The sequence below is a fragment of the Sipha flava genome, unplaced genomic scaffold (assembly GCF_003268045.1).
Source record: "Sipha flava isolate LNK unplaced genomic scaffold, YSA_version1 0_pilon_pilon, whole genome shotgun sequence".
NCBI classification, from domain to species: Eukaryota; Metazoa; Arthropoda; class Insecta; order Hemiptera; family Aphididae; genus Sipha; species Sipha flava.
In genome coordinates, this window is record NW_020271713.1 from 7,884,030 (window position 1) to 7,898,784 (window position 14,755).

The following is a 14,755-nucleotide window of genomic DNA, read 5'->3' on the forward strand; positions in this document are numbered from 1 at the left end:
GGATTATTCTGCTAAGTGAACTAATAATTCCATACGACATCGCGTGGGCTTGTGCGCATGTTACACGTCATCTCATCCGGAGTCTACATTGAATCGCAGTAGCTTGTGCAACAAGAAAATTGAAATTATTTTTCACTCTATCGGTAAGCAAACGCGTCATTCACAAAATATTGGATATATATCGATGTGAGTAACATAATTGCGCATTAGCCTCGGAAAAATCAGACTGTTGAATTTTCAATTACAAATCGCCTGTTTGTTATATTGTATTTTATATTTGAAACATTTCTACAATATACGTGGCTTGTGAAAAATCTAGAAATATTTTAATGAGATATTATCTAAAAGATTTTGAAACGTGTACATAAAATATAATAAATATCATGGTTATAATTAAAATACCTGTCTTAAGTGTTTTAAAAATAGTAGTTAACGTATTTATAAATAAACAATAATTATATTTACCATAGTCATAAAATTAACGAAATTCACTATAGCTTAAACTTTAAATATTTTCCTAGTAGGTAATATTTTTTTTTCTTTTGATATATAATTACATATTGACATGATAAGAGTATTTATTATTTTCGTCTAATTATATACGATTTCAACAATAATTTATAAGTTTTATAATTTACATTATTATTAAAAATTGTATTATATAAAATAATTTTTAATTAAATATGATCGCAAATACTATGATTTCCTATGAAGTATTATAAGTATTAAAAAATAAAAATATATTCCTTGGTGAATATATTTATTTTTTGCACTCGCTTTCTTACAGGAACAATATGTAGTTTGGAAAATATCATGAAACGTCACAATACGTCGATAAATACATTGTAGTAACTGGATTTTCATAGTATATTAGAATGAATGTAGTCAGTAGTCAGTAGTAGTGATGAGTCGCTGAAAACAATTTCGTTTCATCGATCAACACAAAATAAAATCCTTTTAAGTGGTGACCGATTAATTGGAAAACTATATTGCATATTCTATACAAACACTAGATCGCAATAGTATATAAGACATAACTAACTCAGAGATTGACGTAAGTATTTCAATTTTTAAAAAATACTCAACGGCATCACTGCATTATCAAATCTACAAACAACATTATCACTGCATCTAAATAGGTATAATATATTCAATCTGCCGATTGCACGTTGACGCATTTGAAACTCTATACTACGAAAACAGTTTTGCGTTAACTCACACAGTTGATTTCGTGAGATAACCTATATGTATTAAAGAGTGAATTATACAAATTTAACCAAATATATCACTATTCAAAACATATTTGCCGAAATATCAACTAATTTTTTTTCGATAACACCAATACGATTTTTTTTTTTTGAGTAATTGATATTAATAAAAATGTGTAGAAATGCATCTTATATTTTCAACTAATTTAGTTAAAATACGTAGTAACTTGATTTAACACTTGAACTATAATTTCATCGAATCAGAAAATTAAATGCTCCACATAAAATATCGAACATGATGTTTTGATAGAAATCAAAATCACGATTAAGTCGTCGAATAACCTCGGTGGGTTATAATTTTATATGTGTGGTATTTTGATAGTGCAATGTTACAAAATTTAAAAAAAATTAAAATAAGGAATTAATTTGTTATGAATAATTTTAATTTTAAATAAAACTTGTTTAATGACTGGCGAGTTAAAATTTTTAAGGTTTAAAAAATAATAACTATAACAGCATGTGTTTATATGTTTACTACACTTTCGAGTTATTTATTTAAATTAATAAAATCAATAACTATAATATAAATCGTTAAAAATAATTAATTATGCTATATTTTAAATATTTTATTTTTTTATAAACATAAAGAAGCATTTTTATTCAAATTGAATATATAAAAATGAATGCTATAACCAATTTTCATAAAAATATTAATATAGGTATTAAAAACTTTTATTAATAAAATTAAAAATAAATCATAGTACATTAAATGTGCAATTTTTGATTTAATGATATATTGTGTATAACTTTTAACAATATTTTACTAACCCACAAAGTACAAACAGAAAACATTAGTATTGTTGTGTCCGGCTTTGCTCAGAATTAAAAGTTCACAACAAATAGCATTATAATATTATTTGGAAACCATGGTCAAATATATTTCAAGTAAAATATACTATTAATGTTTAAAGGAGTATATTTCACGTAAGATTGTTAAATATATTGATTGTTTTGATAATAAAAATTAAAACGTTTTGGGGGAGACATGTATATCTTCCAGCCATTGACCAACAATATTTTTGCATATAAATAAATAAACAAATAGTTTAATTATAGAATAAATAAAACGATAATAGAGTTGCTATTTTATTGACTATATACTTTGTATAAATTTGAAGATGGATTTTTAATTTGAAACTAGTCATAATAAAATATAATAATACTCCAGGCTAAGCTTTTATTTATTTTATACTAGCTTAATTACCCGGCTTCTCACGGAACATTCTTGGCCGTGACATAGGTTTTATTACTTTACACTATTTAAAGCCAAGTTCGGTATAACTATTAGTGGTTATAAAACAAATAAAATGAAAGTTCAAATGAATCAGTATAGTCATTTTGGTGATACCTCTGAATTACCGTATTTGCTGGTTCCAATATTTTTTTAAAATCCCTTCTTATTGCACGTTTTGTATATAGAAGAGACCACCATGTCAAATTTCAAGTTCATATAGTTTTGAGATGTAACGATGATCAATAAGTGAGTTAGTTATACCTGACGTTGTCCGTTGAGAAAATTTTGAGTGTTCAATTCTTTTTGGGTATTACCGTTGAACCTATATCTTCTTATTTTGGATTATTATTTTTTTATTTATTCATTTTATTGAGAAAAGTCTGACAGTTCGAGGTTCCAAATAAATGCTATTTATTAAAGTGTATGTGGATTATACAATATTTTTTTGTTTTTCCTTTTGTGATGTGTACACAATTTGACACGTGAGTAGGCCACACACAGATATCCATGTGAGAATCATGAATTTTCAAAATTCAGTCCATACACTTGTTTTAATTGTCCTTGTAATTTGTTAATGATCATTGAAAAAGCGAGTCGCACTGGAAACTGCAAAAGTTTGAATTCCAATGGCTTATCTGTTGGAGTCATTGGGATGCGTGGTAATATTACATGTTCACCTTTAAATTTTCTATTTAAAATTATGACTTCGATTATGCTGTTATACAGTTTAATAATTTATATAAATAAATTATTAAAATCAACATATTAAACAAATCAAATATTTCCTTGGTAACCAAAAATTGAAAAATGTATGCATCCAGTCCAAAACAGTGTCGACCCTTAAATACGCGATTTTCGAAAAATCCTTTCTTATTGCACGGTAAAAATATGAGAAGAACCTATATTCCAAATTTCAAGTCCGTACGTTGCGTAGTTTTTGAGATACAGCGATCAGTCAGTCAGTGGTATTTGGATTTTATATGTATATATATAAACTATATATTAATTTATTTATCTATTAACTTACAAGTATTAACCATTTAAGTAATAATTTTTAATTTTTATTATTAAATATCTTAGTATTTATTTTTATTTTAAAGTTTCAAAATTTATTTTCAAAAAATCACTGTGAAATAAAAAACGACTTTTTTTTTTTTATTTTTAAAATTTTTAGATCAATAAAATCCAATTATAATTATATGGTTTATTTTTTTTTATCTAGCCCCAACACTAATTATTAGAGCGTGGATTTATAGACATTTGCATATTGATTCTGGTTGATCGTATGATATGCTGTTTTAACACAAAATTTGTTTTATGACATAACGATTTAAGCAATTACATTTTTTTAGTGCATTATTTTGTATGATTCAACATTTACCCATTTATTTTTATTTTAAGGATTTATTTTACGATTTTAGTGGCATGTTTCGTCTTTTTATACATATTTATATAATTTCAATATCTTTTTCTTTTCTTTTTTTTTTTAACATTTTTTAAGTACTTACTAGTTATTTTAATATAAAGAGTAAATCTGATTATAAAAAATGTAGAAAAGTATTATCAAAAAACAAAGGCTATGACACACTTACTAAAATATTAAAATTTTTAAATGGTGAAAGCGAATCAGTCAAATCAACGAAAATGTATCTTTAAATGATACTTCAGTAAACATGGAAAACATTTGCGAGATATATAAATTTGTTAACTGACAAAAGCTGACAATAGTTTTTGAAAATATAGCTAAAATGATTGTCATACTATATAATTCACATTTAGGTAAGAAATTTCTTTTAGTATACATTTTTGATATTAATTGATTCCCTTTTTTCATATAGATAAAACTATATATAAAATGATTTTGATAAATAAGTTATAAAATAAAAGAAAATTATTTACAGTAGGGTTCCATAATTTGAAATGTATTTTATTATATATTGTTTTAATTAAATTTAAGAACATAAATATTTTTTTCCGCTAAATGATGAACGCTTTTTAAAGGTTTTTATTTAATTTCATACATATTTTAACATTTTAATGCATATTTATATTCGTATATAAGTTATTAACACATATTTAGTTTTTAATGCATTTAAATCCGCGCTCTTCTGATCATAATATAAATAAATTATGATGATCAACTGCTAAATAATATGTATTATAAACCATGGTTTGTTTATTTAAAACTTAAAGGTACCGATAAAAAATAATTATTGTTTACTTATCTCAAAGTCATGGAATTAAATCATATTATATTATAACTACCATTGTACGAATTTTAAATCGTTATTATGCACTGTAATCGTAATTACTATAACGTTGTAATCTATAAACGACGAAAAATATGATCTAAAACTCTAATTTACTTTCATTTCACGAATTTTAAAGACGTATAATGTTAAGATAATATAAATGTTGATTTTATTACATTTGAAAAATGACGCGCAATAAATTATACGATACTAATAAAAAGAATAACAGTCTTTATAATTATAAAAATATTACTAATTATAATATAACTATCGTGTTTTACATTTCCACAAGAATCAAGAAATTTTTTTTAGTCGATTTTAATAATACTTACTGCAAGAATGTTGAATTTATTTTTGCTGCATTTATAATTCCTCTCATAATACTGCCTGGAAACGCGTATCTGGAGCTAGTAGGTTAATGGTAAAATTTAACTCGATTAAATATATAATAATATTTTAACTAAAATGTGTGCATATGTTAATTATTCAATTACACATTTGTATACATTTAACTCCATTCAATGATTATTGAAATGAACGTTTCATAGAAAAAAAGTGCGAGGTGACATCAGAAACGTTTATTTTTTAAATTTATCGACACATGCCCGCCGGTAATAAACCTTAACAGTAGTGTTCGTAAACGTTGCACACTCTCGTGTTATAGGACGAATACTTATACCAGAATATTACGAGCGCTTGCATTTTTTAAACTTTTGACGTTGCGTGAATGATTGAGGAATTAGAAAAAATTGAGTTACGATAAACGGCGATTTTGTTAAATGACCACTTTCGTTACACTGTCTATACGAAGTGTAGTTTGAACTCTATGAAATTGCGGTTGTCAATTGCCGACGTTCACGGTAGAAATGCTTTGGTATTATATAAGAATGTTCGAATATTATGCAGTAAATGTGAACTTCTATTTCTAGGCAAAAGAATCTAATACCAGTGCCGTAATTACTCTCCGTGGCGCCCATGGCGAATTCTATTTTGACACTTATTTTATACAAAAAAACAAATTTTTATTTAACTCAAATGCGCCCCCTAATATTGCTGCGTCCTTGGCAACCACCCATTTTGTCAACCTCTAGTTACAGCACTGACTAAGACTGCAGTTCCCGCCGCTAGTTTGTGCGCGTAGCAGATCATTATAAACATACAAACAAAAACAAAAAATATTTAAAATATTTAAGAGAGCAATTGATATAATAATTTGACTTGGACTAAGCCCTCGTGTTATTCTATTTTCGCCAAAAGCTATTTAAATGTTGAGTTTAATTGAATATAAATATATATAAATATTTCTTTTTATTTCTTTTTCTAAGATCGTGATCATCCGATTTGAACGAAATTTGAATTTCTTATTAAATATTATTTTTCAAGCACTTTTCGTGCACCATTATTTTGAAATACAATTTACGAACAACTTCAAATCCACAGTCTATTTATAAAATATTTTGCAGCATTATTAATTCTTTACGACAACCACCTTAAAAATTACACTATAATTTTATAAAATCGTAAATCGTAATCGTATATAATATGTTGTTTAAATAAAAATGTCGGTCACCATAGTATAATTCATTTCCTAAGAAAATATAAATATGAAATCATTTAAATATGATAATTCACTACGTCGTTATCAGCTGATTTTTTTTTCCGGATCAACTAATTAACTTCCTTTTCCAATTTCCTAATGTATAACTGTTGTATAATGGTCGGGTTTGTCATCAAGATCGTAACTTTCACAAAATAAATAAGGTAAAACAATAATATAAAAAAAAATATTTACTTATTTCACTATTATAAATGTCATATGTAGTGTTGGGATTTTGATGCAAATGCAACTTTTTTCTTATGTCTCAACACGTACGTCCGTAAGTAGAAAATGTGTTTCAAACGATACTAATAAATTTAATGTAGTTTTTATTTTGCATTTTTTTATATTTTATGAAAAATTTAACTTTAAATGCGTTTTGGACATATTTTACTGTTTTTATAGCATTTTTTAGAATTTATCGATTAATTAATTAATTCTTAAATATTAAGATATTTGATCACGCATTTCGACGTTTGTTCGCTTAAAACTTACACGTTTAGTATGTTATCTATAAAATACGACCATATCGACTCATGTGCATATTTTATCAATTATAAAACAAAATTGAAATAATTCAAATAAATGTTTCTATTTGCAATTGTTCAATGACGATCAAATTTAAATGAAGTTAAAAAAAATGTAAATATTAAACAAAAAGGTTACACCTATTTTAATATTATTACGTTTTATGAATTGAACAAGATTATTTATTATTATTAAAATATTATATGTTTGGTAACATGATTTTTATAATATAATTTTTAAACAATAATAAATAAATATTTTCACATATTTTTATAGAATATTTTTTAAAAATGTTATGGGATTTTTGCTATTTTTTAGAGCAATAAAATCTGAACCCTATTCATATGTCAATTTGAAGATATGTGTAGGTATGAAACCAAGTTGTAAATAAAACACCAGTATTAATTTTTAACTAAATCATTTCGGTATCCATATTAAAATCTTACGGAGGTAAAGTTAAAAGTATGAATGAACTGATGAAAAATTAATAGTTATCATTAATTTATAATGAAGAGTACCTAGATTTATATATTGTTTAGTTGTTTATCTAACTTAAGCGTTGTGAAAATAAATACTAGAGCTTATAACGAGAAAATTCAAGTGAAGCCCTGTATTATCGCATGCAGCGAAATGGTAAGATTATTTAATTTCTTTTTAAAACCCAATGGCGTTCTTTGATAGTTTTCTACGGGGCTTTATCTGACAACGGCAAAAATATCAGAAAAATCAACTGTGAAGTATATAATTTTTGACTCGACACGGTTAAACCTATAAATTATTAATATACACTGAGTTATACACATTATTTAAATCCTATAAATCGTAGATATATTTTTACGCAACATGTAAGAGATTAGTTTTGAACTTTTTCCCAAGTAGCGAGTCTTAAACTTGTATATCTTATGATATGCTCTAAGAAAATTATATTAAATAAAATTTGATACAACATATCTTTACATTGAGTAATATCGACTTTAAATTATTACGTTGTTTTTCGATATTCAATCTTTGAAATATTCATAAATTTAATATTATATAACATGACTATTGCATTAAAACGTATACTTACAATTCCAACGAAGACGACTCTAGATTATTGATTTATTGGTAATTGTACAATCTTATAATACATTTGACATTAAAAATGACGGAAAAATGTTATTTCACAACTCATGTGTTATACATATATATATATAATCAAGTGTTAATATTTTTCCAAATTTAAAAAAAAAATTTTAAACTATTTTATACTATAAAATTGTACGTGTTTTAAGTTGGTTGATTTGTTGAAACTTACCTGAAAAAAAAGATTAAAAAATTATTAGTGAGTAATTTGGGAAAATTAAGAAATAAATTTAGATTTATCACAAATTTATCCTTCATAGACTTTTAAATTATTTTCACGCTAATAATACTTTATTTTTAGTTGGATCTTGAATCTTAAGAAATAAAGTATTTGTCATAATATTTATTTTCAGTATGAAAAATAAATAATAAAAATATACATTTATAAATACAAAGTCAAGAATAACTTTACATTACATTTAAAAATGAATAAAATTATGACAAAAGATGGCTATTATTGTGTTCACTGAATAAGAACTTCAATATTATTTTTATATATAACATACAATATTACAGTACAATAATATTTGCCATGCCATTCTATCAAAACACGCTATTTTTCTTCTGTCCAAGATCGTTGGACTATAAAATTTTTTTGTTTTATAACAAATATTTTATAACTTATAAGAATATTTAATCATTTGGGTATGGACATTATAATAATCCATTAATTACAATTTACTTAAAATGTTGATAAGATAGTACGATTATTTAACATGCAGAGCTTATAGTATTCAAGTAAATACAATAATAATAAACATATGTTGGTATGTGGTAGATCTGAATATTACAAATTGTTTTGATTGCTATTAACTACGTGTTCCATCCAAGCGCATGATCGAAATTGTGGGGGGAGGCAAGTGGGTATGCTTGCCCCAAACGTTGTTCGTATGAGGGTGCTTTTAAGTTTATGAATAATAAAAAAATCATGAATGAACCCTATACTTCTACCTAAGAAAGGATATTATATTTTTATTAGCCCCGAGTGTCAAATTCTCTAGCTCCTAGTTGAACCGTTTGTTTTATTTCATCTGCCCAAATGTAAATTTTTTTCCTCGTAATAAAATTTGATGGTACGATATGAAAACACAATCGTTATAATACAAAAAAAAAAAAAAAAATACAATTAAATTCAAGTATTTATTCACAACAGTACAAAACAATTATTTTTTTCCGACCTTAATGGTTTTAATAGATTTATTTCTGCACAAGTCATCCATGTAGAATTTACCATTCTTGTTTTAATTTCGTATACATGTTCTAAATGTTTTTTCACTCTCAATTAAGTTCTAAAGTTCAATTTGAATTACGTATTTTTATTTTTTTTTTTTAATTAAATTACTTTTCTATGTTTAATTTGTCTAACAAACAACTTCAAAAGAAAATCTCTCTGTTTCGGTATTATGCCCTTATCTAAATAAACGTTGGCGTAACTAAAATATTTTAGATATTCTTTAAGGAAAATATGAGTCATATATTAGTTCTATATGCGTCTAACTTATATAAGCGATTTTTTATCTATATTTTCCTGATTTGGTTCAACTAAACCTTTTTTAATTCTCTGATTTATTCAGTACACTCGCTATAGATAAATCTAACATCAAAACATAAAAAAAAAACTAATATTTATATATTATATTTTTTTGCGTAATACATTTTTTTTTTCTAATATCAAATTTCTTTAATTTTCATCATCAAAATCTTGATCAAATAGTGATCTATTTGATTATAAAATTTTTAAGATTTGCATTGAATTCAAAACAACTGTTGAATTGCATCAAAAAACTCAATATGGAGAACAACAAGAGAAAATAGTTCAGTTTACAACCGCATTGGTTAATTTTACAACAATATTAATAAAATAAATGTTTAAAAATCAAAATACTTATAACTTCTTGAACATTTTCATACCAATCATCAAAAACAATTTGACGTACATATGTGTTACAAACTATTAACCATTAAATATTACTACATACCATCGAGATAAAAATATGAAATTCGAAAATGATCAAGTTGTACCTATTAAAATTATTCAATAATGAGTGCCCAAATCAATTAACAAACAAATCATTAATTATCCAATGTAATCAATAATTGGAATTATTAATCCATTCGATATTAAAAAAATTTACAAAAAAAATCAATAATAATTATTATTAACAAATTTAGGTTCAACCACATATAAACATGTGTAAATAACAATAATAGGCATAAATCATTAATTTATTACGGATAAAACGTATATAAATAAATATAATAATAAGATTGTATATACCTAATATAATTTTTTTCAATTAATTAACACCATTTTATCGATAAAAAACTTGTTTGTTTTCAAATGTTTCTAAAAATATATATGAAAATGGTATCACATTAATCAATGAAAGGCTGATGTTAATAATGTGATAAAGAACAAACAGGACTTTTTTGAAACCTCATTACGTTCATTTAATTATTTCACGGTTCGTAGTATAGAAAAACTGACCCTGACCGTTGTTGAACCGTCTGGATAAAAATTAACAGATAAATGTGACCAGAAAGTGTTAAAGTAGCACTATGTAACACAAGAGTTCAATGGCTTTTTGACAAACATGAAAAAAAATTTTTTCCTTGATGTGTGTGAGAATTTGTTAGCGGTGAAGATTGTATAAAATTATTATTGCAGTAAAAATAAATAAAACTAAATAAACTACAGAACAATGTGAATGATTCTTTTGTTTGAAATGTCCTAAAATGTTCATGTAACGAGAAATTTCATATACAGAATAGATTTCAATGTGATCAAAGTCTAATAAACCGTAAATATCGTAAATATATATATATATATATATATATATATATATATATATAAACGAATCGTAATAATATTTTATATGGCAACTAGTTTTTTTATTAAATTGAGTGAAACATGATTTATTTTTATTCAAGTAAAACGTTAGCATGACATTTAATTTATAATGAAAACAAAATAAGTTATCCATTTTAATGTATGCGTTATAATCTTAATTTGATAGTCAAAATTACTAAACTGATAACTGATTAAAAAAATATTCCATAGTAATATATTATAAATAAAAATATTATTAAACTAATTAAAAATTATTAAGAGCACTCCCAATATTTTAATATTCCGGGCTATGAATATGAAAATTAAATGTATGAGTATAAATGCCATTTTATTTGAATTATATGAAAACTCAGTAGAAAATATTAATTCTATGGATCAACGGTTCCCAACCTTTTTAGTTATGCGAACCAACAATTCGATAAAAAAATCTTTCAGACTTAATAATAACTATAAATATAAATATATATATATATATATATATATAATATACACATACGTCAGCTATTAGTTAGTTATTACAAAAACAACTAAAAAACAATTTTTTATTAAGAAAAAATAATTAATCATTAGTTAAATGATATTTTTGATATTATTTGTTCCCCACAAGAAATTCAATATCTGGATTAAAGCTGGACAGTTTTAGCCTTAAATTACTCTTATTGTATAGATTACTCCTATATTTTTTTTGTTAAAAAAATTAAAGTGGAAAAACGTCACTCATCAAGTTTCTTAGTGCAATTTTGGCATTTGCTGTATAGTCTTATTAATGTTATCATAACCAAAAATATTATTATATAATAAAAATATGTAATAATAGTATTTTAACTTGTAATACATAAACAAGAGATGGCTAACATTTTTCTATATTGTACCAAATACAAAATATAAAATTGAGAATGTGCCATTAAAAATTAATACTTATTATTTACTATACAAATTATTACAGTCTGTAAACATTAAAAATAAAGAAAGAACAAAAACATGAAAATATGATATTTTATCTGTTATTATTTTAGTGTACCATTCAATACGCCAAATGTGCTATCGGTTAGCCATCCCTGATATATGGGTTGGAAACTGCTGCTGTGGATTATTTTCAAACAGCTTTAGTACCTATATTGTATAAGAATTATCAAATATTTACAATAATTAAAAATTCGTGGATCGTTTTATGAAAAAATTCTTAAAAGATAAAATATTCTCAAAGAAAGGATTATGGTATAAGAATCAAAATAAAATTTACTATTGAATTTTCAATAACGGGGTAGTTCCACAAGAAAAACTATGAAAACAAACTTTAAAAAAATAATGACGTCATAACTAAAATATAAATGTTCGATCATGAAATAATAAAATCATCTGGTTGGTCACATTGTATCAACAGTAAGTTTATATAAAAAAAAATTCTGAATGCATTCATAAATATAGACATATTTGTTGGTTATAAAAAATATTTAACTTAGGTTATAAAAAGTAAACGCGTTAATATTTTAGTATAACACATTAAAAGTGATCCAGTTTTAACAGCATCTATTATTTTTGTTCGAGATTGAAGGTTGATAACAATTGAAATGTGTTATGAACAAAATAAAAAAAATTAAACAAAAAGTATCAGCAAATATTAAACCAAGGGTACACTAGGCTGAGAATATTGTATCCCTACTAAACTATAGCTCAACCATACTGATGAAATGCTCTTTACTTCTATACATAGCAGCTTCACAAACAAAAATTAAAAAACTACAAATCCTCCAAAATAAATTTTTAAGAATAACCCTTAAGGACCCGTGGTTAATGAGAAACAAACAACTACAAAATGATAGGGGCCTAGCATATCTAACTGCATGGATAACACAATAATTTAAAAATATCCACGAAAAACTTTACAAAGCGACGGAGCACTCCATTATAAAATTGCCAGATGATCCTTCAACCTAAGGTTAAAACCACGGATACCACAGGATATTCTACTTGAATCCAAAGAAGACACCTCAGATTCAGACATGGATCTAGACTTATAAGCTCACCAAAAAATGTTGCTACATGATAACTTAGATTTGAATAATTTAATATGTGTTATGTATAATTTTATAAAAATACATTAAACTCACAAATGTTGGTATTCTTTAAAATAATAATTTCATTTTATAAAAACTGTTATTTTGATATCATGAAAACATTTAATTTCAAGTGCTCATTTAGTCTATGTTTAATTCGTATTATCTAATTTATTCAAATTTCAAAAATTATTATCAACTTTTTATATTAAGCAAAAAAAAATCAACAGAACTTTGAATTTTAAACGGTTAGAATATATGAATTTAGTATTTTTATTATAAATAAGATTTATATTGTTCTTTTAAACGTTATAATATGGAAATGTTGACAAATAGTTTATTATTTATGAGCATTCACGTTTTGGGTCACCGAAATCTATGATCAACGATGACATTTTTATTTATCAACCTGTGTATTTTTGATGCTCCGATCTTTTTGATTATAAAAAAAAGCCATAGAACTAATAAACTTTAAAAAAGAAGGAAATTATGTACCGTGAACCCTTTTACAAGAACACCTGTCAATAACAGAAATCTTAAAATGATCATTTATAAGAATGTCTACACATGAATAATTTTTATTTTACTTTTAAACTGTATAAAACTTTATGGTCAGTATTATAGTGTATACATTTTTTTTATCGGTAAAAGTTTTTAAGACAAGTTTTGCTTTCAAGAGGTGACCAAGATTTTTTTCTCGTATCGGGTTATGAAAAATTATAAGACATAATATTTATATCGTGTAATAATGTGGAGAACATTGCATCACTTTTTAGTCTGTCAATAGATACATTAAAATTTCAACTTAATACACACATATTTTACAATTATACGCTATCAAAAGTCATATTACAACATTTATGTTATTTACAATATGATTACCAAATATCAAAGAACAATACAAAAATGTATGACAAATAAGTGTGCAATGATATATTATAAGCAACACAAATTAAAATGTGTCTTTATTAAAGTACAAACTAAAGTACGATAAATGTATCGAACTTGAACACTATACATGATTGCTATGATCGTTAGATATAAAATATTTCTATTAATTATAAAGCAATTATTTTTCCCATAAATATGAAACCTCAAAAATAAAAATACCTAAAAAAATATATTCGTATCAAAACATAAATAAAATGTAATTAATAACTATATGTAATCAACGCTGAGATTATCAATCTAATTATTAATATAAAATTAAAAATATAATATACAACTTCAATAAAAATACACAGTTACTTTTCAAGACAAATTTTTTATTAATCCGTGAACATTAACCCATGGGCGAATTCTTCATATGATACGATTTAAATAATTAAAAATAAAATAAATAAATTATCGTAGGCGAAATACGTAAATAAATAATGTTTCACGTCCAAAAGAATAAACACTGTTTGTTTAAAATGTTATTCAGAAAAATGTTTTTGTTTTAATCAAGAAATGGATAAGAACTATTGAACCGAAAATACATAGGCTTTTCCAATAGTTTGTATTAAATTAATTTTAAGCAACACACCTTAACACGACAACACTAAGTCGAAAAAGTCAGCAACAAAAACAAAAAATAAAAGTCGACTCATGTTATACATTGGCAGAAAACAAGACATCTCATCAAGGATGTGGTTTGCTTCAATATCCACTTTAGATCAACGGATTGTTTTTCAACGAAGTACATTTTAATTTTTCAAAATATTTGCTAGTATTTATGAATGAAAAAATTTAATTACCAAGCTTATCAAAAATAAAAATAATTCTATATTGTAGAAGTCTAAGTCTAATTTATAGAGTAAAAATGATGATACAATCTACTAACTGATGATAAAAATGTTAATTT

The 14,755-nt window shown here is 24.6% G+C and overlaps 1 protein-coding gene across 1 annotated transcript in view; it reads right to left on the minus strand.

Moving 5' to 3' along the window:
* LOC112679270 (ALK tyrosine kinase receptor-like) overlaps positions 1-14,755 on the minus strand; it is a 411,089-nt gene that overhangs the window by 273,395 nt on the left and 122,939 nt on the right. The gene's annotated exons all lie outside the window — the stretch shown is intronic.